General features: G+C 39.1%; 1 protein-coding gene across 1 annotated transcript in view; it reads right to left on the reverse strand.

The window, feature by feature from the left end:
- The window catches only part of BRF1 (BRF1 RNA polymerase III transcription initiation factor subunit), a 2,040,227-nt gene extending 2,019,308 nt beyond the window's left edge, over window positions 1-20,919 (reverse strand). Inside the window, exon 1 of the mRNA XM_044074370.1 lies at window positions 20,364-20,919. The gene's annotated coding sequence lies outside the window, so the exon portion shown is untranslated. The remainder of the gene's footprint in view (window positions 1-20,363) is intronic.
- Between the last annotated feature and the right edge of the window lie 607 nt (window positions 20,920-21,526).

Below are 21,526 nucleotides of genomic sequence, written 5' to 3' on the forward strand. Positions count from 1 at the left end.
CATAACATGAAAAACTACACCAAAATGGGGAACATCTCAACAGCTGTCTAATGAGTTTTGTGCCCTCTTCAGCAAGTCACCAAGCTATGCTTGGTAGCTGTCAAATCCGTGTACTAACATTAGTACAGAACATGGACTTTGGCAATGCACTACTGTAGCTTTCAGAATACTGTGAAGGTGTCATAACTTGACAGCTACTTAAAATTCTAATGGATACTGGTGTGTTTATTTTGGTTAGTTCTGATATTTAAAAATATTATGTAAATGTTATTTTAACCCAGCCACTGGGGATGCACAAGCCAGTGCATTTCTTTATGCCGGTCCCAAGCCCGGATAAATGGGGAGGGTTGCGTCAGGAAGGGCATCCGGCGTAAAACCTCTGCCAAAAATTACTGATGCAGAGAACTTTTCATAATTACATACCGGATCGGTCGAGGCCCGGGTTAACAACGACTGCCACCAGTACTGTTAGCCAACAGGGTGCTGGCAGAAATTGGGCTACTGTTGGCCGAAGAAGAGGAGGGGGAAGGCATGTCCGAAGGCAGGAAGAGAGGAGGAAGGTTAGGAGTGTAGTACTGATGGTATGAACTTTGAATGTTGGCAGTATGACTGGTATAGGGAGAGAGCTAGCTGATATGATGGAGAGAAGAAAGGTTGATATATTGTGCGTGCAAGAGACCAGATGGAAGGGAAGTAAGGCCAAGTGTATAGGAGGCAGGTTCAAATTGTTCTATCATGGTGTGGATTGCAGAAGTGGGGTAGGGGTTATCCTAACGGAACAGTATGCCAAGAGAGTTTTGGAGGTGAAGAGAGTAAGGCCAAGTGTATAGGAGGCAGGTTCAAATTGTTCTATCATGGTGTGGATTGCAGAAGTGGGGTAGGGGTTATCCTAACGGAACAGTATGCCAAGAGTGTTTTGGAGGTGAAGAGAGTGTCTGATAGAGTGATGTTTATGAAGCTTGAAATTGATGGTGTAATGATGAATGTTGTTAGTGCACATGCTCCACAAGTTGGGTGTGCGATGGATGAGAAAGAAAAATTCTGGAGGGAGTTGGATGAAGTGGTGGTGAGTGTACCCAAGGGTGAGAGACTAGCGATTGGAGCGGACTTCAATGGGCATGTTGGTTAAGTGGACAGAGGGGATGAGGAAGTGATGGGTAGGTATGGTGTTAAGGAGAGGAATACAGAAGGTCAGATGATTGTGGATTTTGTGAAAAGGATGGACATGGCTGTGGTAAATACGTATTTTAAGAAGAGGGAGGAGCATAGGGTGATGTACAAGAGTGGAGGAAGATGCACACAGGTGGATTATATCCTATGTAGGAGGGCCAGTCTGAAGGAGACTGTAAAGTGATGACTGGGGAAAGTGTAGTTAAGCAGCAAAGAATGGTGGTCTGCAGGATGATATTGGTGATCAAGAAGCAGAGGAGGAGTGTGAAAGCAGTGCCAAGGATTAAATGGTGGAAGTTAAAAAAGGGAGATTGTGAGGTGGAGTTCAGGGAAGAGTTAAGACAGGCACTGGGAGGCAATGAAGAGTTACCGAATAGCTGGGTAACTGCAGCAGAGCTAGTAAGGGAGACTGCTAGGAAGGTGCTTGGTGTGACATCTGGACAGAGGAAGGAGGACAAGGAGACATGGTGGTGGAATGAGGAAGTACAGGAGAGTATACAGAGGAAGAGGCTGGCGAAGAAGAAATGGGATTGTCAAAGAGATGAAGAAAGTAGACATGAGTATAAGGAGATGAGGCGCATGGCAAAGAGAGAGGTGGCGAAGGCTAAGGATAAGGCATATAGAGAGCTGTATGAGAAATTGGACACTAAAGAGGGAGAAAAGGACCTGTACCGATTGGCTAGACAGAGGGACAGAGCTGGGAAAGATGTGCAGCAGGTAAGGGTGATAAAGGACAGTGAGGGAAACGTACTCACAAGTGAGGAGAGTGTGTTGAGTAGATGGAAAGCGTACTTTGAAGGGCTGATGAATGAAGAGAATGAGAGAGAGAGAGAGAAGGTTGGATGATGTGGGGACAGTGAAGCAGATTAGCAAGGAGGAAGAAAGGACAGCTATGAAGAGGATGAAGAATGGAAAGGCTGTTGGCCCAGATGACATACCAGTGGAAGCATGGAAGTGCTTAGGAGAAATGGCAGTGGAATTTTTAACCAGATTGTTTAATGACATTTTGGAAAGTCAGAGGATGCCTCAGGAGTGGAGAAAAAGTGTTTTGGTACCTATCTTTAAGAATAAGGGTGATGTGCAGAGCTGCAGTAACTACAGAGGGATAAAATTGATCAGTCACAGCTTGAAGTTATGGGAAAGAGTAATGGAAGCTAGGTTAAGAAGGGAGGTGATGATTAGTGATCAGCAGTATGGTTTCATGCCAGGAAAGAACACTACAGATGCAATATTTGCTCTGAGAGTGTTGTTGGAGAAATACAGAGAAGGTCAGAAGGAGTTGCATTGTGTCTTTGTGGACTTAGAGAAAGCATATGACAGGGTGCCTAGAGAGGAGTTGTGGTATTGTATGAGGAAGTTGGGAGTGGCAGAGAAGTATGCAGGAGTGGTACAGGATATGTACAAGGGTAGTGTGACATTGGTGAGGACTGCAGTGGCAGTGACAGATACGTTTAAGGTGGAGGTGGGATTACATCAAGGATCAGCTCTGAGCCCTTTCTTATTTGCAGTGGTGATGGACAGGTTGACAGATAGATTAGACAGGAGGCCCCGTGGACTATGATGTTTGCAGATGACATTGTGATATGTAGTGAGAGTAGGGACCAGGTTGAGGAGACCCTGGAGAGGTGGAGATATGCTTTAGAGAGGAGAGGAATGAAGGTCAGCAGGGCTAAAACAGAATATATGTGTAAATGAGAGGGAGGGTAGAGGAATGGTGAGGATGCAGGGAGTACAGTTGGTAAAGGTGGATGAGTTTTAAGTACTTGGGATCAACAGTTCAGAGTAATGGTGAGTGTGGAAGAGAGGTGAAGAAGAGAGTACAGGCAGGGTGGAATGGGTGGAGAAGAGTGTCAGGAGTGATTTGTGACAGACGGGTACCAATAAGAGTGAAAGGGAAGGTCTACAAGATAGTAGTGAGACCAGCTATGTTATATGGGTTGGAGACGGTAGCATTGTCGAAAAGGCAGGCGTCAGAGCTGGATGTGGCAGAGTTAAAGATGTTAAAATTTGCACTGGGCGTGACTAGGATGGACAGGATTAGGAATCTGTATATTAGAGGGTCAAGCTCAGGTTGGACAGTTTGGAGACAAAGCAAGAGAGGCGAGATTGCGTTGGTTTGGACATGTGCTGAGGAGGGATGCTGGGTATATTGAGAAAAGGATGCTAAGGATGGAGCTGCCAGGTAAGAGGAAAAGAGGAAGGCCTAAGATGAGGTTTATGGATGTGGTGAGAGAGGACATGCAGGCGGTTGGTGTGAAAGAGCATGATGCAGAGGACAGGAAGAAATGGAAACAGATGATCCGCTGTGGTGACCCCTAACGGGAACAGCCGAAAGAAGATGATGATTATGTAAATGTCATTTTAATTGAAAATAAAATTTAGGTTATTTTGGTTAGTTTCATTTGCAACAGGGGAGGAGGGTTTTCAATCTCAACCCTCTCTTCTTAAAAAAATGAGAATTTGGTGGAGGCAGCAGCCTCCCTTTAAAAAATTAAATAATTTATATTCTTTTTTTAAATATGGAAAGCAAAAGATAAACTGATAATCATCTTCACTGTGTAGCTATAGAAAAGTGTAGTGCCAACAAAAATACGTGACAGTATAACCATCAAAGTTTACAGAAAACACTAGATCTTGCTTAAAAAAAAAAAACTCGTCATTCTGAACCTACAATTACAAAAGGTGACTGCACTTCTCAAAGTTATATTTATACGTTTCTGCAGTAGATATATCCAATTTGACCAATTCAAGAAACAAAATAAACAAAAAAGGCCAACAATGAGATTCCCCTTCAACAGACAACCCTGCTAGCAGCTTTGTGAGCTATAATTGTCTTACTTCTTTCCTCACTCTACAGTGCTCAATCATAATAGAGAGAGTCTGAACTAACTTCAAGCCGCTCCCACACCACTACTGTATAAGCTAACAATCTATCTCACTTTTTTCCAGCTACAAAGTACTTGGTCACATTGCAGATAATTTGTACCAATTCCCCTAATCCACTCCACAAAGCATAGACACTGCCTCACCAAGGTGGTAATTGATGCTTTTGTTCAAACAGAAGTGAAGCTGCAGAACACGAGTGCCACGTGTGTTCACCATACCAAAGCATTCAACTTAGCACACCACTAGATCCTCGCAAGGAGATCCCTTGATGGGCAAATTCTACGCTATCTGCCCATACAGGCCATTTTAAGCCTAGTCAGTTTCCCTTTGTGTGCTCAAAATAACCTATCTCATTTGGTTATAGATTGGCTTTAATAATCCCATGGTTGACAATTATATATGATCCCTAATGAGAATAACTGGGATACCACAGATAATTTGAGGGAACCCATGCATGGGATAAACCATTTAGGATCTGCTTCAATTAGTAGTACAGGGAGCAGTCCTGGGGTAGATTTTTTTGTTTTCTTTCCATAAATCTAAGTTCAGCTTGAATATGAAATAAACTCCAACTGCCGCCCAAGAGTCCCGAATCCTGAATATATAAATGAATAAAATCAATCCAACGCAAAGGTACAGGAATGGAAATTGGCAGGGCAATACAGTCCACATACACTATTCCAACCACTTCTGGTTTCCAGTCAACACTATGTTCACTTCAGCACAAACGATACAAAATCCGGTCAAGATAAAAACGTTTAAATTTATTAACCCAATGACAAAGTTTGGCAAGCACTTTCACCCAAAAGGGTTTCTTCAGGCCATAAAACAGAAAAAAAAAAAGATACAAATTCAAAGTGTCCTATATATACTCTATATATGCTCAGCTGACAATGACATCATTTCCTAACTAAATAGAATACTTAAAAATTCTTAAAATTCTTACATAAATATATTGTTTTTCAACCATTAAAACTATATTATACATATATATATATATATATATATATATATATATATATATATATACACGTGCATCACTAAATTAATATTAGTCCATTATTCATACATACCTAAAAATATATAAAACTTTGTTTTCTTAATACATTCAAATTTCATTCATAGACTTATAACACGAACATATGGTACATAAAATTAATAAGCAATGATGAATTCCTTGAGTCTATACCCTAACTCTTCTGCCTTTTAATATCGGCTTCAGGGGTACTCTCTCATTCAGTCCAGGGGGTCGATCCGCTCTCAACCTTATAATCCACTTTATCTGTTCAGTCTGATTCATTACATCACCCCTCCTTATGGTGGGTCTATTCATCTGTATAACTAAAAAGTTAAACACATGTTCAGACAAAGTTTCTATAACATGTCTAGACAAGGCATTTTTATCGGATTTGATTTGAATATTGTAATGATGTTCCCTAATCCTATCTTTAAGTCTCCTGTTGGTCTTGCCCACATAAAACGCTGGGCAAGACCGACAGGTGGCAAGATAGATCACATGTTAGGTGTTACAAGTTGCTCTAAGGTGAAAATAATAACAACGCTGAGTGACTGGTTGAGTAAACATGGCTGTACTATCTATCATAGGGCAACAGCTACACCTATGACAGGGTTGAGTGGTTCCATTAATGGGACCAAACATAAGGTGGTTATCAACTCTCTGCGAACCACATAGCATCCTCTGTAAGTTAAGCCAATTCTTAAACCTAAAACTAGGTCTACTACCCACTATGCCCTGAATATCGGGATTAACTGTCAGCAAATCCCAATGCTTAGAGTACATATCTCTAATCGCACTTACATCTTGCATGTAGCAAATTGACACTCTAGTTTCATTTCTGATAGAAACTGCCTCGTCCATCGTACCTGTTCGTTCTAAGGTGGTCTCATTCCTGGCCATAAAATATGGTGCTGCCCTGTCCTTTTCTGAGGTTATCAATCCCCATAAAGCCTTTCTCTATTTCTTGTGAATGGTAGGATCTATCAAATAATTCTCATTGTAATTTCAACGATTCATTCTGAAAACCAGTTTCAGTTGAGTTGAGTCGTGAGACTCACATCATCTGTCCTCTTACTATATTATTAAAAACATATCTGGGCTGCATACTGATCCTGTGTAAAAGAGAATTTCTATAACAGGATTTCCTATGGACCCCAGTATTCAATAACCCATCGGGGAGTCTCTCAACAAACACATCTAAATAAGAAACCATCGTATGTGAAGCATTCACTGTGAATCTTAAATAAGTTGTCAAAGAATTAATGAGTCAAAAAGTTAGATAATTCATCTATACCTACAGTCCAAATCAAAAAAAGGTAGTCTACAAAACGTACATAGAATACAACTGACCTTTTAAATAGTTCCATTTCAAATAAGCTGTTTCTTTCCCAAATCAGCCATAACCAGGTTGGTGTAGCTATTGGCACATGAAGTGCCCATAGTTACGCCATCTCTCTGGCTGTAAATTTTATTGTTAAATGTGAAAATATTATTAGTTAGTACAAGTCTTAACAATTCACATAAGAGTATCAATGGATGTCTCAATGGTGGACTTATAGTCCTGTAGACATCTCCGAATGCATTCAATGCCATCTTCATTCGGAATGATGGCAAATAGAGACTGGACATCCAAGGTGACTAGCAAATATGACAAGTCTTCTGGTATAGTTGACATTCTATCATATAACATCATTAAAAACTGTTTGGTATCTCGTAAAATGTAATTATAAGAGTTAACTATGGGTCTAAATCTAAATCTAGTTTCCAAGTACAATGAAACGGGTTCTGTAGTCCAGCCCCTCCCAGCAACAATAGGCCTCATTGGAGGATCTGTAGGATGTTTATGTACCTTAGGCATTCCCTGAATACTAGGTATTAAGGGATCTTTTACTAAGAAAAAATTAAACAGTTGGTCAGTAATAAATCCTCCTTCTCGAAGGCTCAATATTGTATCTGTAAACCCTCTTAATTGTTCTGTCCACCTGATAGATGTGAATATAGTCATAGAACTGGCCATCTGATAACATAGTCTCCATTCTATTTACATAATCGTCTCTATCCATAATGACGACTGGGCCGCCTTTATCGGCTGGCCTAATTATAATATTCCGGTCATTCTTAAGTGTTCTTAGAGCTACTCTTTGTCCTGGTGATAAATTACCAAACCATTTTCTATTCCTACTATTATTATCAAGGTTATACAGATCTTCCTCAAGTTTCGAGAAAGCATCAATCAACGGGTGCAGATTAGGCATGTAAGTACTCGGTTTTCTAAAATTCAGCGAAAACCCGGTGGAAGAGGCATCACCATAGTCTAATCGCAACTGTATATTACGTGCGAACATTTTAACATCAATCACCGAGTCAGTCACATCGCTCTTAACGGAAGGGATAAAAGTAAGTCCCTTCTCTAGGACTGCTATCTCATCCCGTGAGAGCGGCCTCTTCGAGATATTCCAAACTAATGATTGCTGGTTCTCTCCCATATTTTCTTTAAAGTTGGCCCTACTAGGTCCTCGTCTATCAGTCTCCTCTTCTGCCTTCCCCTGCTCATGGATCTGTCCCTCCCTCCCTTCCGGGGCATGGAAATCGGGAAAGGGGTCGGACCAGATGACCCAATGTTTGGGTCGGCACTGTGATTACTTTTGATTTTCCTTCTGACTGAAGGATCACCCTTCTCCGTTTGGTCAGAAGTTTCTATTAACTCACCCTTCTCTGTTTGGTCAGATGTTTCTATTAACTGTCCAGAATTCACAACGACATTACTAAATAATGTCCTAGGGCTATCATTTTCATTCAAACATTCAGAATCTACAATAGGGGGTACCAATACATTTCTGTTACCATCTCTTGATGTATTAAAGCTGTGGTGACAACATTGTTACCAACATTACTAACAAGTATATCATTTTTCACAGAATACTTGACAGATTGTATATTTCTGTCATTAAAAACATTTTGACCAGCATTTCTTATATCAAGGGTATTATTATTAGGACCCTTCCCCAGTCTATCCTTAACATAGTCTTAGGCGAAGTAAAGACTTGGCCTTTCTGGAAATCAGTGGTATCTCTACGAATCTTGTTTTGTTTTTGTTCCACCAATTTCCTTTCATACATAAAAACATTGTCTAAAAGTCTCTCGAAGCTTTTATCAACTGCTGCTACAGGGTATGTTCCTGAAATGAAACATTGTTGCTTTCTAATTCGACTACGCAATGTTTCCTCTTCTGGACAAAAATAATCATTTAATAGCATCATATACTGCAAACTAGTGTCAATATTGATTTGCTGCCACTTGTACAAAAGTTCTGGATATAATGTACCCGTAGCTGGCATTTTTAAAATTCGCAGCCCCCTCGGTATAATTTTTCGGGAAATGCACACTTCAAAATTTTGACGCTGAAGCTGCAATCTCTTTAGTCAAGTATGCTGTGAAAAATGATACACCTGTTAGTAATGTTGGTAACAATGTTGTCACCACAGCTTTAATACATCAAGAGATGGTAAGAGAAATGTATTGGTACCCCCTATTGTAGATTCTGAATGTTTGAATGAAAATGATAGCCCTAGGACATTATTTAGTAATGTCGTTGTGAATTCTGGACAGTTAATAGAAACATCTGACCAAACAGAGAAGGGTGAGTTAATAGAAACTTCTGACCAAACAGAGAAGGGTGATCCTTCAGTCAGAAGGAAAATCAAAAGTAATCACAGTGCCGACCCAAACATTGGGTCATCTGGTCCGAACCCTTTCCCGATTTCCATGCCCCGGAAGGGAGGGAGGGACAGATCCATGAGCAGGGGAAGGCAGAAGAGGAGACTGAGACGAGGACCTAGTAGGGCCAACTTTAAAAGAAAATGTGGGAGAGAACCAGCAATCATTAGTTTGGAATATCTCGAAGAGACCGCTATCACGGGATGAGATAGCAGTCCTAGAGAAGGGACTTACTTTTATTCCTTCCGTTAAGAGCGATGTGACTGACTCAGTGATTGATGTTAAAATGTTCGCACGTAATATACAGTAGCGATTAGACTATGGTGATGCCTCTTCCACCGGGTTTTCGCTGAATTTTAGAAAACCGAGTACTTATATGCCTAATCTGCACCCGTTGATTGATGCTTTCTCGAAACTTGTTGAGGAAGATCTGTATAACCTTGATAATAATAGTAGGAATAGAAAATGGTTTGGTAATTTATCACCAGGACAAAGAGTAGCTCTAAGAACACTTAAGAATGACCAGAATATTATAATTAGGCCAGCCGATAAAGGCGGCCCAGTCGTCATTATGGATAGGGACGATTATGTAAATAGAATGGAGACTATGTTATCAGATGGCCAGTTCTATGACTATATTCACATCAGGTGGACAGAACAATTAAGAGGGTTACAGATACAATATTGAGCCTTCGAGCAGGAGGATATATTACTGACCAACTGTTTAATTTTTTTTTTAGTAAAAGATCCCTTAATACCTAGTATTCAGGGAATGCCTAAGGTACATAAACATCCTACAAATCCTCCAATGAGGCCTATTGTTGCTGGGAGGGGCTGGACTACAGAACCAGTTTCATCGTACTTGGAAACTAGATTTAGACCCATAGTTAACTCTTATAATTACATTTTATGAGATACCAAACAGTTTTTAATGATGTTATATGATAGAATGTCAACTATACCAGAAGACTTGTCATATTTGCTAGTCACCTTGGATGTCCAGTCTCTATTTACCATCATTCCGAATGAAGATGGCATTGAATGCGTTCTGAGATGTCTACAGGACTATAAGTCCATCATTGAGACATCCATTGATGCTCTATGTGAATTGTTAAGACTTGTACTAACTAATAATATTTTTACATTTAATAATAAAATTTACAGCCAGAGGGATGGCGTAGCTATGGGCACTTCATGTGCCAATAGCTACACCAACCTGGTTATGGCTGATTGGGAAAGTTCCATTTCAAATGAGCTGTTTCTATTTAAAAGGTCAGTTGTATTCTATGTACGTTTTGTAGACCTTTTCTTGATTTGGACTGCAGGTATAGATGAATTATCTAACTTTTTGACACGTATTAATTCTTTGACAACTTATTTAAGATTCACAATGAATGCTTCACATACGATGGTTTCTTATTTAGATGTTTGTTGAGAGACTCCCCAATGGGTTATTGAATACTGGGGTCCATAGGAAATCCTGTTATAGGAATTCTCTTTTACACAGGACCAGTATGCACCCCAGGTATGTATTTAATAATATAGTAAGAGGACAGATGATGCGAGTCTCACGACTTAATTCAACTGAAACTGGTTTTCAGAATGAATTATTGAAATTACAACGACAATTATTTGATAGATCCTACCATTCACAAGAAATAGAGAGAGGCTTTATGGGGATTGATGACCTCGGAAAGGACAGGGCAGCACCATATTTTATGGCCAGGAATGAGACCATCTTAGAACGAACAGGTACGATGGACGAGGCGGTTTCTATTAGAAATGAAACTAGAGTGTCAATTTACTACACGCAAGATGTTAGTGCGATTAGAGATATATACTCTAAGCATTGGGATTTGCTGACAGTTAATCCCGACATTCAGGGCATAGTGGGTAGTAGACCTAGTTTTAGGTTTAAGAATCGGCTTAACTTACAGAGGATGCTATGTGGTTCGCAGAGAGTTGATAACCACCTTATGTTTGGTCCCATTAATGGAACCACTCAACCCTGTCATAGGTATAGCTATTGCCCTATGATAGATAGTACAGCCATGTTTACTCAACCAGTCACTCAGCGTTATTATTTTCACCCTAGAGCAACTTGTAACACCTAACATGTGATCTATCTTGCCACCTGTCGGTCTTGCCCAGCGTTTTATGTGGGCAAGACTGACAGGAGACTTAAAGATAGGATTAGGGAACATCAATACAATATTCAAATCAAATCCGATAAAAATGCCTTTTCTAGACATGTTATAGAAACTTCATCTGAACATGTGTTTAACTTTTTAGTTATACAGATGAATAGACCCACCATAAGGAGGGGTGATATAATGAATCAGACTGAACAGACTGAAACTAAGTGGATTATAAGGTTGAGAGCGGATCGACCCCCTGGACTGAATTAGAGAGTACCCCTGAAGCCGATATTAAAAGGGAGAAGAGTTAGGGTATAGACTCAAGGAATTCATCATTGCTTATTAATTTTATGTACCATATGTTCGTGTTATAAGTCTATGAATGAAATTTGAATGTATTAAGAAACCGAATTTTTATATATTTTTAGGTATATGTGAATAATGGACTAATAATAATTTAGTGATACACATATATATGTATAATACAGTTTTAATAGTTGAAAAACAATATATTTATGTACGAATTTTTAAGTATTCTATTTAGTTAGAGCTTTATCCTGTAGTAGGAAATGATGTCATGGTCAGCTGAGCATATATACAGTATATATAGGACACTTTGAATTTGTATTTTTTTTTTTCTGTTTTATGGCCTGAAGAAACCCTTTTGGGTGAAAGCGCTTGCCGAACTTTGTCATTGGGTTAATAAATTTAAACGTTTTTATCTTGACCAGATTTTGTATTCGTTTGTGCTGAAGTGAACATAGTGTTGACTGGAAACCAGAAGTGGTTGGAATAGTGTATGTGGACTGTATTGCCCCGCCAATTTCCGTTCCTGTACATTCGCGTTGGATCAGCTTGAATATGGACAGGGATGAACTTTGTTTTATGTGGATGGGGAGTCTGTTCCACAGCACAAGTTTCCTCTTCTAGATGCATCTGTCCTTCCAAACAGTTCTGTTGATGTTACAGAAGAGGTTTAGATCCTTAGACAGAGTATTTCTGATGCCATTTGACTTGCTGATATGCAGCAACTCCATCAGTAATGTGTCAGAGGAGGAATTCTATGCCAGACATAGTCCTCTCTTTAGCAGTCTGTAGAACACAGGCCTTTCAATCAGTCCATGAAGTACAGGTTGTTTAGGCCTTGTATCCTTTTAGTATGGTATCTCTGTGGGCATTGCAGTTGTTCCATGTGTCTGGACAGACACATACCAAAGGCGACATTACATTCACTGACAGGCCTGATGAGGGCTGAGTAAAGGAGGGACAATGGCACAGTCATGGCAGTCTTGATGTAGTCTGGATCATCTCTCTGTTACATAATTTTGTGATCATCTCTCAAGTAGATAACAGGTGAACAGAGGTGCTAATCAGTGTGTTCCTTTCATGTTCATTTACACAGGAGAGCAAAAAGATTCCTTTCCAGGCTACCTCCTTCTCTTGCCTTAACAGTTTCCTTTCACCAGCCGCTTTAATCTACCTCTATGCAAAATGGAGAGGACTGGGTTTCAATCACAAACTTTTAGATATTTAAGACCCAGCTCTGTGGCACAGATGGGTGCAACCCTATCCCAAGAAGTGATTTTGGTTCAATTAATGGTCCTGGCACTGTTAGGACATGGTGGGGTTGAGACAGGAGTGAAGGAGCAATGTCCACTCATGTTTCCCTGCTGTGGTGATGATAAACGAATGGGCAAGACAAATGGATGACTGATAAACAGCAGAGGCATATGACAAGACAGCTAGGTGTCAAGCACTTTTATCTCAAAACTGTTTAAAGTGAAGCTTGAGAAGCGATTCTTGATAACCATGTCAAAAACATAAGTCAAGATGGTTACACCAAGAGAGACCTGATCATAACTCATTAAGTACCTCATACTAGTTAGCAGGACAAGATAAATGCCTATAACAACTGGCTAAGTAGTTGGTGTCATTCTAACGGGCATCCAATACGAGTCATCCTGGGATAAGATGGTAAACAACTTTATTTCACCAAGGATGGCTTACACCTCTCACACCAGATCTTCTGCATACTGGTTAAAGCCTCTGCTGCCCTATAATGCTTTTTAGGCAGTCTTTCCCTACTGGACATTCCTACACAGCACATTCAAATCAGAATTCGGACATCATGGTGGCATCACCCAATGTTGGGGATCTAAACTGAAAGATAATCAGAACAGGAGGCCCTCCTGCAACTCAAATACAGTCCTATGTTTATAGCCAATGATTCATGGTTTCAGTGCAATGACAGCATTCCCTTTATACCAGGGTTAAAACCCATCAAGCCTGAAGGCCCTTAGGTAAATGTGGAAGAGTATGTACTTGCCCAGAAAAATAAAAACGCTTCTTGTTAAATTACTCATGACCCTAATCTGCTGTCCTAAAGATCCAAACCACTTGTAACACATCCAACTATTACTTCATTACTGCTACAGATTGCCATCAATGCCCTTCCTGCGATCATGGAAGTTACCTTCCTTAATATCACTGAAGGATTAAAACATTAGACCAAACATCATCTTGTTAGCAGAATCCAATTACCCAAATCATTAACTGACACACTTTCACCTCTAAAAATAGATCTGCTCAGCACTTCCTAGACTTTAATACAAATGCAATGCAGCAAATTGTAAAACTACCTACCAATCTAGCCCCTGCCTATTACTCCACCACTCATCTCCTTATACCAGTTTACCAGATCTGACCACAAATTAGCTACCTTCTCTGTTAGGCTTAATGGCACCATCCCACAACCAAATGAAAACATCTTTATGGATTTCTCCAGTGCAAACCTACGTCAAATTATAGAAGGCGTACTCAAAACTGTCAACAATGCCCCCCCAATGAATCCAACAGAGGGCTGGAACATTCATCCCCAATTTTTACCAACATCTAAATATCTGCAGAGAAGATTCTAAATCATCAGTTCTATACATTGTAAATTCAGGAATAAACCTCTCTGGTAGATTAATAAACCGTACAACAAAATGAGAATAATAATAATGCAATGTTGCAAGAAATCCCTATGCCTATCTCAAGACAACACTGAAACATGCTAGCAAGGAACTTAAACTATTAGAAAATGTAAAGTAGAGTATGAATGTTAAGGTTGCTACGGATACTAAAGGAAACTACAAGTCATTCTTCTCTGACATCACAAAATTAAGAAACTATGTTCAGCAATATATTATCACAAATTCCAATCCCAAGGATTTAGCCAATATGCTAACAGACAATTTAGTGCCAACTTTACCCCAACTACCCACACTGTTGCTCCCACTGTCCTTGAAAATTTGTTTTCCGCTGAAATGATCTTGGAACAAATCTTAGAATTCCAATCAAAAGCTAAAATATTTCTTTAGGAAAAGAAAAAATAACAGGCTGCATTTTCATCAATGCCAAGTATGCATTATCCAAGCCTCTACTTAAACTCTTCAACCGTAGCCTGCCACAGGGTTTGTCCTTGATATCAGGAAAACAGCTCCTTTGACTACTCTGCACAAGGGAGAGCCCCCAACACACCCAGTAATTATAAGATCAGCCACACCAGCCTTATATGCAAAATTATGGAACAAATCATAGCAGAACTAATTTATGCAGACATAAGTAACTTAACTGACCTAGACCCCTTTCAATGTGGTTTTGTGAAGTGCAGGTACCACCTCCAGAACCTAGGATACTCTTCATGTTACAGTGGCTGTGGACAGTGGGCACTTTTGTACACACTGCATATCTTGGCCTTCTATACACTGCATATCTTGACCTGGCCAAGGCTTTTAACACTATTCCCAATACTGGCATTATTGAAAAGTCAGAAAAACTTGAGAGCGCGCTACATTGTCTGCCAGACTGAAAACAGTATCCAACAGATCCCAAATAGTGTAGTTGCTGGTACCCTCTCTGAACATAAAATTGTAACTAGTGGGAGTACCATAAGGATCAGCATTAGGCCTTCTCCTGTTTGGCATTTATTTCACAAACATCCGAGTCAATACTTCTGTAGTGTGGTTGAAATGTTTGCCAATGACTGCAACTGCTGGGAACCATTATTCACGAACCCACTGATAGTAAAGTGCTACAAAAAAGGCTGGAATATGCACTTCTAGTGTACTGAAAATTAAAAACTAAAAGCAAAATAAATAAAATGAATAAAACAGCAGTATAGTAGCTTCAGAACAAGCCGTTACCACTTCATATTCTATAACTGGCACTCCTCTTCAAACATACAGTTATAGAGATAACTGGCTACTTATGTTGACATCAATCTTTGTGTTTCCATCGGCCAGGAAACCCTTCTATCTGACCCAGTTAATTACCAAGGGAAGATCCAAATAAAATCTGTTTTACCACTGTATTTACCAGACCTATCGTTAAAATGCAATGCCCCCTTTGGAACATAGAAATACCAGGCAATTGTTCAACTGGAAAGGCCCCAATGTTTTTACACAAAAAAAAAATGTAAAGGTCTTAAATCCTTCAACTAGCCACAGATTAGCACAGCTCTCCTAATACTTAGTAGCCTACCTGCTGCTCTGATGTGACTTGCTTTTCTGGTCACGAAGGACCCAATCCTATTAGACCTCTTATTTATTTGCAAAATCAATGGTTCTACATACACCCAAACTACAGACCTAAATTTACACCATCAATGTTTCGCTGGAGAGAGAGATTCCTAACTCAATGTATTCTCAGCCTACTAAATAAGATGCCCCTGCAAATTAAGCAAAGTATTACTTTGCCTGCCTTTGAGAGTACTCTTGATGACTGGATGGGTAAACAAACTGACACCAGGGTTATCATGTATGGCCCTGTCTGACTTGGGAGGTAGGCACTATTAAAGATGTATAGATAAGTATTAGGCTAGGTGACTTTTTTGTCCATTTTAATATTAGACATTGTCCCTCAAAAGCAAGAATAAAACCCTGTACATTGTGCCTGTGAGGTAAATACCATAACCATTACACCAACCACCACCTCTCACAAAAAGAACTCAAAGGGTGGCCAGAACCTTTAAGTCTGTCTACTTAAAGTTGCATACATCTAAGGCCTCTCATGATCCCTGTCATTGCTTGCCTAGTATTGTTCCAGTGCTCCTAAGAGTTTTACGGCTTACCTTTAGCACAGCAACATGATCAGTGGCCAGAAACAGAGTCTCTGATAAATGTATGGGATTATAAAGCAGGCATTTCACTTGTTACTTTTTTTTTTTCTTTTTGTGGGACAACAAACTCCCATTACAGCTTCTAAACTGTAAAAACACTTAGTTGCTCTGCGCTGGCTGTTATTAATGCTCCAACATAAAACTAGCACTTAACAGCAAAGAACGCTACCTGAAGTATTGCTAAGCATCTCTCTTACATCAGAAAGGGGTTTAATACAAAGTTGTGTTTTTCTCTTTTTCCCCAGATTCAGGAGCATAATGGCAGCACTCCATGTACTACATACATTTCTGTGATATTATTGCTATTAAAGTTGAAGTTCTCAAAACTGCAATTTAAATTTCATTCTCATGCACTCAAAACTCAATTTTTTATAAAACAGGTTGCGAGTACATATGTCTATCTGGATCCCATTCAGTAGACTGAAAGACCAAACAACAGAATCTCGAAATACCTAAAACTCAAAATATTGAGAACATTTTAATGCAGGACGCAAGCCCCCTGCACCCCTCATGGTGGGGGCTGTGTACCCCACACACCCTGCTAATTACACATACCAACTTCAACATCACACAACAGTGGAGAAGGGGCAAATTTCATCCTTCAATATTTTATGTTTAAGGTACTCTGAGAATCAGTCTTTTGGTCTTTCAGTCTTCTGAATGGGAGCCATCTGTCTATATCAGTATAGCTCCTATATAAAATGGTTCTTACATTTCTATCTCTAGATGAAAATCTATTGTGCTACACTTCTTTAATCATATTGCCATCAATCTTACATGGGCAAGCTGCAGTACCCCAAGGTTTCTGCAATTCATCTAGGCATATAGATCTCACATCCAGCCTCTAGTGCAAGGGCTATCCAGATGTCTGCTGCCAAACTTTGGAGTATTAGATACACCTACATTCTCCTATCCATGTGCCATCTCTAAAGCAACATAAAAGTGCACCAAAGGATAATTTCAACTCACAAGGCTGCTCCCAGTGCTCTTAATTATCCATCTACCATTTGCTAACAGACACATTACATATCAGGGAATGAAGCACTATTCCACATATTGTATGACTTCACAGAGTCCTGTATTACACATTCTACAGAATTACTTTCTGCTACAATAACCACCTACTCTCCCTTCCACAATGGAAAAAAGGATGTCCTAAATGGACAATTACCAAAAACAGTACACATTCTAGAGTTTAGAATATAATTTCTAAATTGCAGCAATACGAGTGTCGCAGTACTGTCAAATTCATCAGAAGGCAATGCATAAAAAAATATACGACACCCAATCCATCAAAACCTCTAAAATACGTGTTTCTGCAAAAGTCAAGCTACCCCCAACCAAACTATAGCAATTTAATACATCCAATCTCCAAGACTATACAACAGTGCTGGAAGGTACACATTACCCCTATAATTCTGTTCAAAAGTCGCACAGAATGGCACCCACTACAACACTACCTGCAAATATCCCTGAAATTCAAAAACAAACTGCAGCTTCCAGCACCCTGAACTACCCCACAAAACTTCATAATAGTAAATTACAGCTGAAATGTCTTGTTAAAATTAAACATTCAGAAAAACATAATGCATTGTACATTTGTGTATTATGTGCACATACATACAAGTGCACAACATTGTGTATGAAAATTTAGAACAAGACTTCTCCACCCCACTCAGTACAACCAAAGTAAAAGGGGTACAAAGTAAGAAATCTTATTTATTTGCATTTCCTGTTTGAGAAAGTCCGTCTGGCAGTGGAAGCCTGAGGAGGTAAGCTCCAAGTACTGTAAACTGACTATGTTATAATAAAATCAACAGTAACTGTATAAAATTGTGCAATATTTGGAAGAATAATGGTTCTTAGTAATTCTTGACAATAAAGTAAACAAAACAGTTCGGCAGCCAAGTACAACTTGTGGGGTATAACACGGTAAGTGACTATGGGTCAGAAAGCATTGCTTTTATCAATATTAGTGATAGGTAAATATGGAGAGTAGTGGAGAGAAAAAAAATATTTGAGGTTAATGATATACATGTTTGAAGGGTGGTGGAGAGAAGTCTTACAAATAGCATCACTTATCCAGAGGCAATACAGGTTTTTTATTCATTTAAGTTTTCGAACTCAGTAGACATTAACTATCACTTTGACCAACAGCAATAGCCGTTTACATGACCTGCTCGGCGTCTTGGTCTGCACAGTGAGAATTAAGTCAGCTTTAACATCTTATAACCTTAAACTTGAGCTTAAGCCTAGCATCATGTCAAAACTGCAAAAGCTGGCTATGCCACTTGGCCTAAAAACTGATATGCATACCATCTACCCCAACAAATTCTTTGCAGACAGATAGAGAAGTGGAGGAAAAGTGGGCTCAAAGATTTCTGTATTTGGTAACTGCAGCCATGAAATTATTTGCTTTTTGGGAGGAAAGTATGGCAAAGTTTGATAAAATATTAACCACCACAAGTGCTACAAAGCTTTTTGTTTATACAGAATTTTGTTAGCAATCATTTTCACCGCAACAGCTCACGGTCTAAGAGCTGGACTATAGGCTAGGCTGTGTGTTGGAAAAAATAAATTAATGCTTTTGAACTGTAGTGTTGGAGAAACTTTTGGGAATTCCATCGACTGCAAGAACATTACCTCAGTCAATACTTAAATATAGACAGCTCACTGGAAAGTCTACTTGTAAAACTGTTAACGCTTTCTGGCCACACAAATGGCATTTTCATGCAAAAACTAAAATCACACTGGTAAAGGCAGTGGTGCTGGGGCAAAGACTGAATGGAAGTGAAGAAAGCAGCAAGGCTAAACTGAATAAGTAGCACTAGTCAAATAATAAATATGACTGACAAGCCTAGAATGACAGTCCTTGAAAGTTATCACTGCCAAACAAGGAACACAGTATCCAACACTCCTCCATTAAAAAATGTATTAAGTGTAAAAATAAAACAATTATGTAACTGTCTTGGTCAACAAAAAATCTGAATTTTCCTTCCCTCTTTACATCATTATGCCGCTACTCTTAAAGATGCTGTAGCACTGAACCTTTAAGTTCAAAGATCAAGTTCAACACCAGAAATAATGAGGGAGAAAGGCTCAAAATTAGGCGTATTTTCTTTTTTTTTTCTGTTATTCAACTGGAACCTGCATCTAGCTGCCAAACTGCATAACAAATCCACCCCTACAACCTCTGCAACTTCTTTCAGTTGACTACTCACTATAGAGCCTGCAAACCAAATGTACTGTATGGACCACTCTTCATCGCACCCCACAACAAAAACACACGTAAAGGAAATTTCCTCTTTCCTCACTTTCAAAGCACAACTCAAAAGACACCACCATCCAAAATTTCACTGCAAGTACTCTTCCACTGCACACCAGTCACAATCCCTGCCTCATCTACATGCACCCTCTATTCTCAACTGCTCCTTATATCACGTATCTAAAATTAATCTACATTTTTCTCCTCCTGGACTCTCTCTAGTTTCTGTGATCGATCCGTCTTTTTGTGAACTAGATTTTTGTTTTACTTATATGTTGAAATAACGGAAAGATGGGTTATGCACTTTCTTAAGAATCAGATGTCTACAAAGGGCATGCATAGCTTTGCTCAGTGAATGTAATCCGTAACGACTGTCCAGAAAATCGCAAAATGTATGAGGGGCAGGGAAAAAATATACAAGGTAAATTAAGAGATGTTCTGAAAAATATCAGGAAGATTTTGTACAGAAATTCAATAATCACATTAGCAGTTTTGTGGTTCTGGTGAACTGGCCATTTGTAAGTCTTAGAACTATACTGCAAAGTTGTTCTCACCATTATTTAAATTGATAGCAAACTCAGACTTTATCTACATCATAAGCTCCAAAATATTAATACTATCAATGACCACTACCACGCTTAAAAACATACAGTATTACTATACAAATAAAAAGGTTAAGACAAATAAGTCTGCCAAGTACACATTTAACATCACGTGAGCTTCTAGCCTAATGGTATAACGCTGGTCTAATACACAAAAATTTCGGGTTCGAGTCCTACAATCAACTCATACTATCATATAATTAGTTAAATATAATGAAGCTCATACTAGAAAAAAAATCTACACATTAAAAAGTAAACAAATAATATAGCACGTATTTCTTACTCATCAACGCAAAACGCAATAATTGTTCATAAACACTGCTACTAGCTTAAAATAATAACAACTAACCCAAAGCGTTTAAGAAGCATCTGTAAAATATAACAGGGGAAAACATTATATACATACCCCGGGAAGTAAGTATTCCTGAAGCGTACCCGGTGCTAGTCGGACCACCATTGGTAATACATGGATCAGGAAACACCAAGGCTTCAGAGTTGATACGGGGCCTAGTTGATGTAACTGAATTAATAGAAGATTGACTAACGTGTTTCCATCCGATGTTGTTTGCTCATGACGAAAATTGATATGTTACTTTAAAATAAAAGGTCGGGAGTCTGCTTACTGCCATACAATCAAACTCCAAGTACTACTATGCAGCCTGCAGCTAGCACCAGCAGAGGGTTACTTCTTTACAATCAGCACGCTGCCATACATCTGTGGCAGATCCCTAAACTCGAAGGGAAGGCGGAGCGTATGGCACTGAAGACTTTTTTATTAGCTGCTGTCAGGTATATTTTCTTCATTAAGCTATTCCCTTAGGTTTTTAAAGTTTAGATAAAAAGTGCATTTTCTGGTATAACAATGTCTGTTTGATGACCCAGTCTATTACTTCAATGTATTACCTAGAACACCTCCCCTTCCGCATTCAGAAATTGAAAAGCCTTGTAAATAACCCCACGTTGTGAAAAGCTGGGTTATGTATAGGCGGTGCTAGTTAAAAGCACTTTATTTGTAGCTTGGAGGGTAATTGGCTAAAAGGTAATAGCTAACTGATCACAGAAGCAAAATATTCTCAAATGTTCACACAACAAAAATGTATCTTTTTTATGAAAGCCTTCTATCTTAATTTCGAAAAATTAGTGCGATTGTATAGTGGCATAGCGGTTAGTGCTTCAGTTTTGTAATTGGTGGGTCCGAAGTTCGAGTCTCACTGTAAATGTTTTCTTGAATCCACTTATTTTTCATGTGTATGTTATTGTGAAAAGTGCTAAGAATTGTTCTTCGTTTCCACACTTAAAAACACATGTTAAAAGAGTCCGTCACACCATCATCAAGAGCTTTTTTTATGATATCAATAGAAAAAAATATCGAATCATACTCTTCAAAAGAACTTTTGCAAGTATAAAGTAACTCATGCTGTCAGCTTGTTTGTTGAGACCATTACAAGATTGTGTTAAGTACGTTCCAGTTTTTTCCCACATTACTAGTAATATTCCACATTTTCGAAATGGAAGGTTGAGAGCCAACTAGAGAATCTGAATTATATTTTTATGCTGGAGCAGTGTTTC

Source organism: Protopterus annectens, chromosome 6.part0 (genome assembly GCF_019279795.1).
Source record: "Protopterus annectens isolate FY-2018-M chromosome 6.part0, PAN1.0, whole genome shotgun sequence".
Lineage (NCBI taxonomy): Eukaryota > Metazoa > Chordata > Ceratodontiformes > Protopteridae > Protopterus > Protopterus annectens.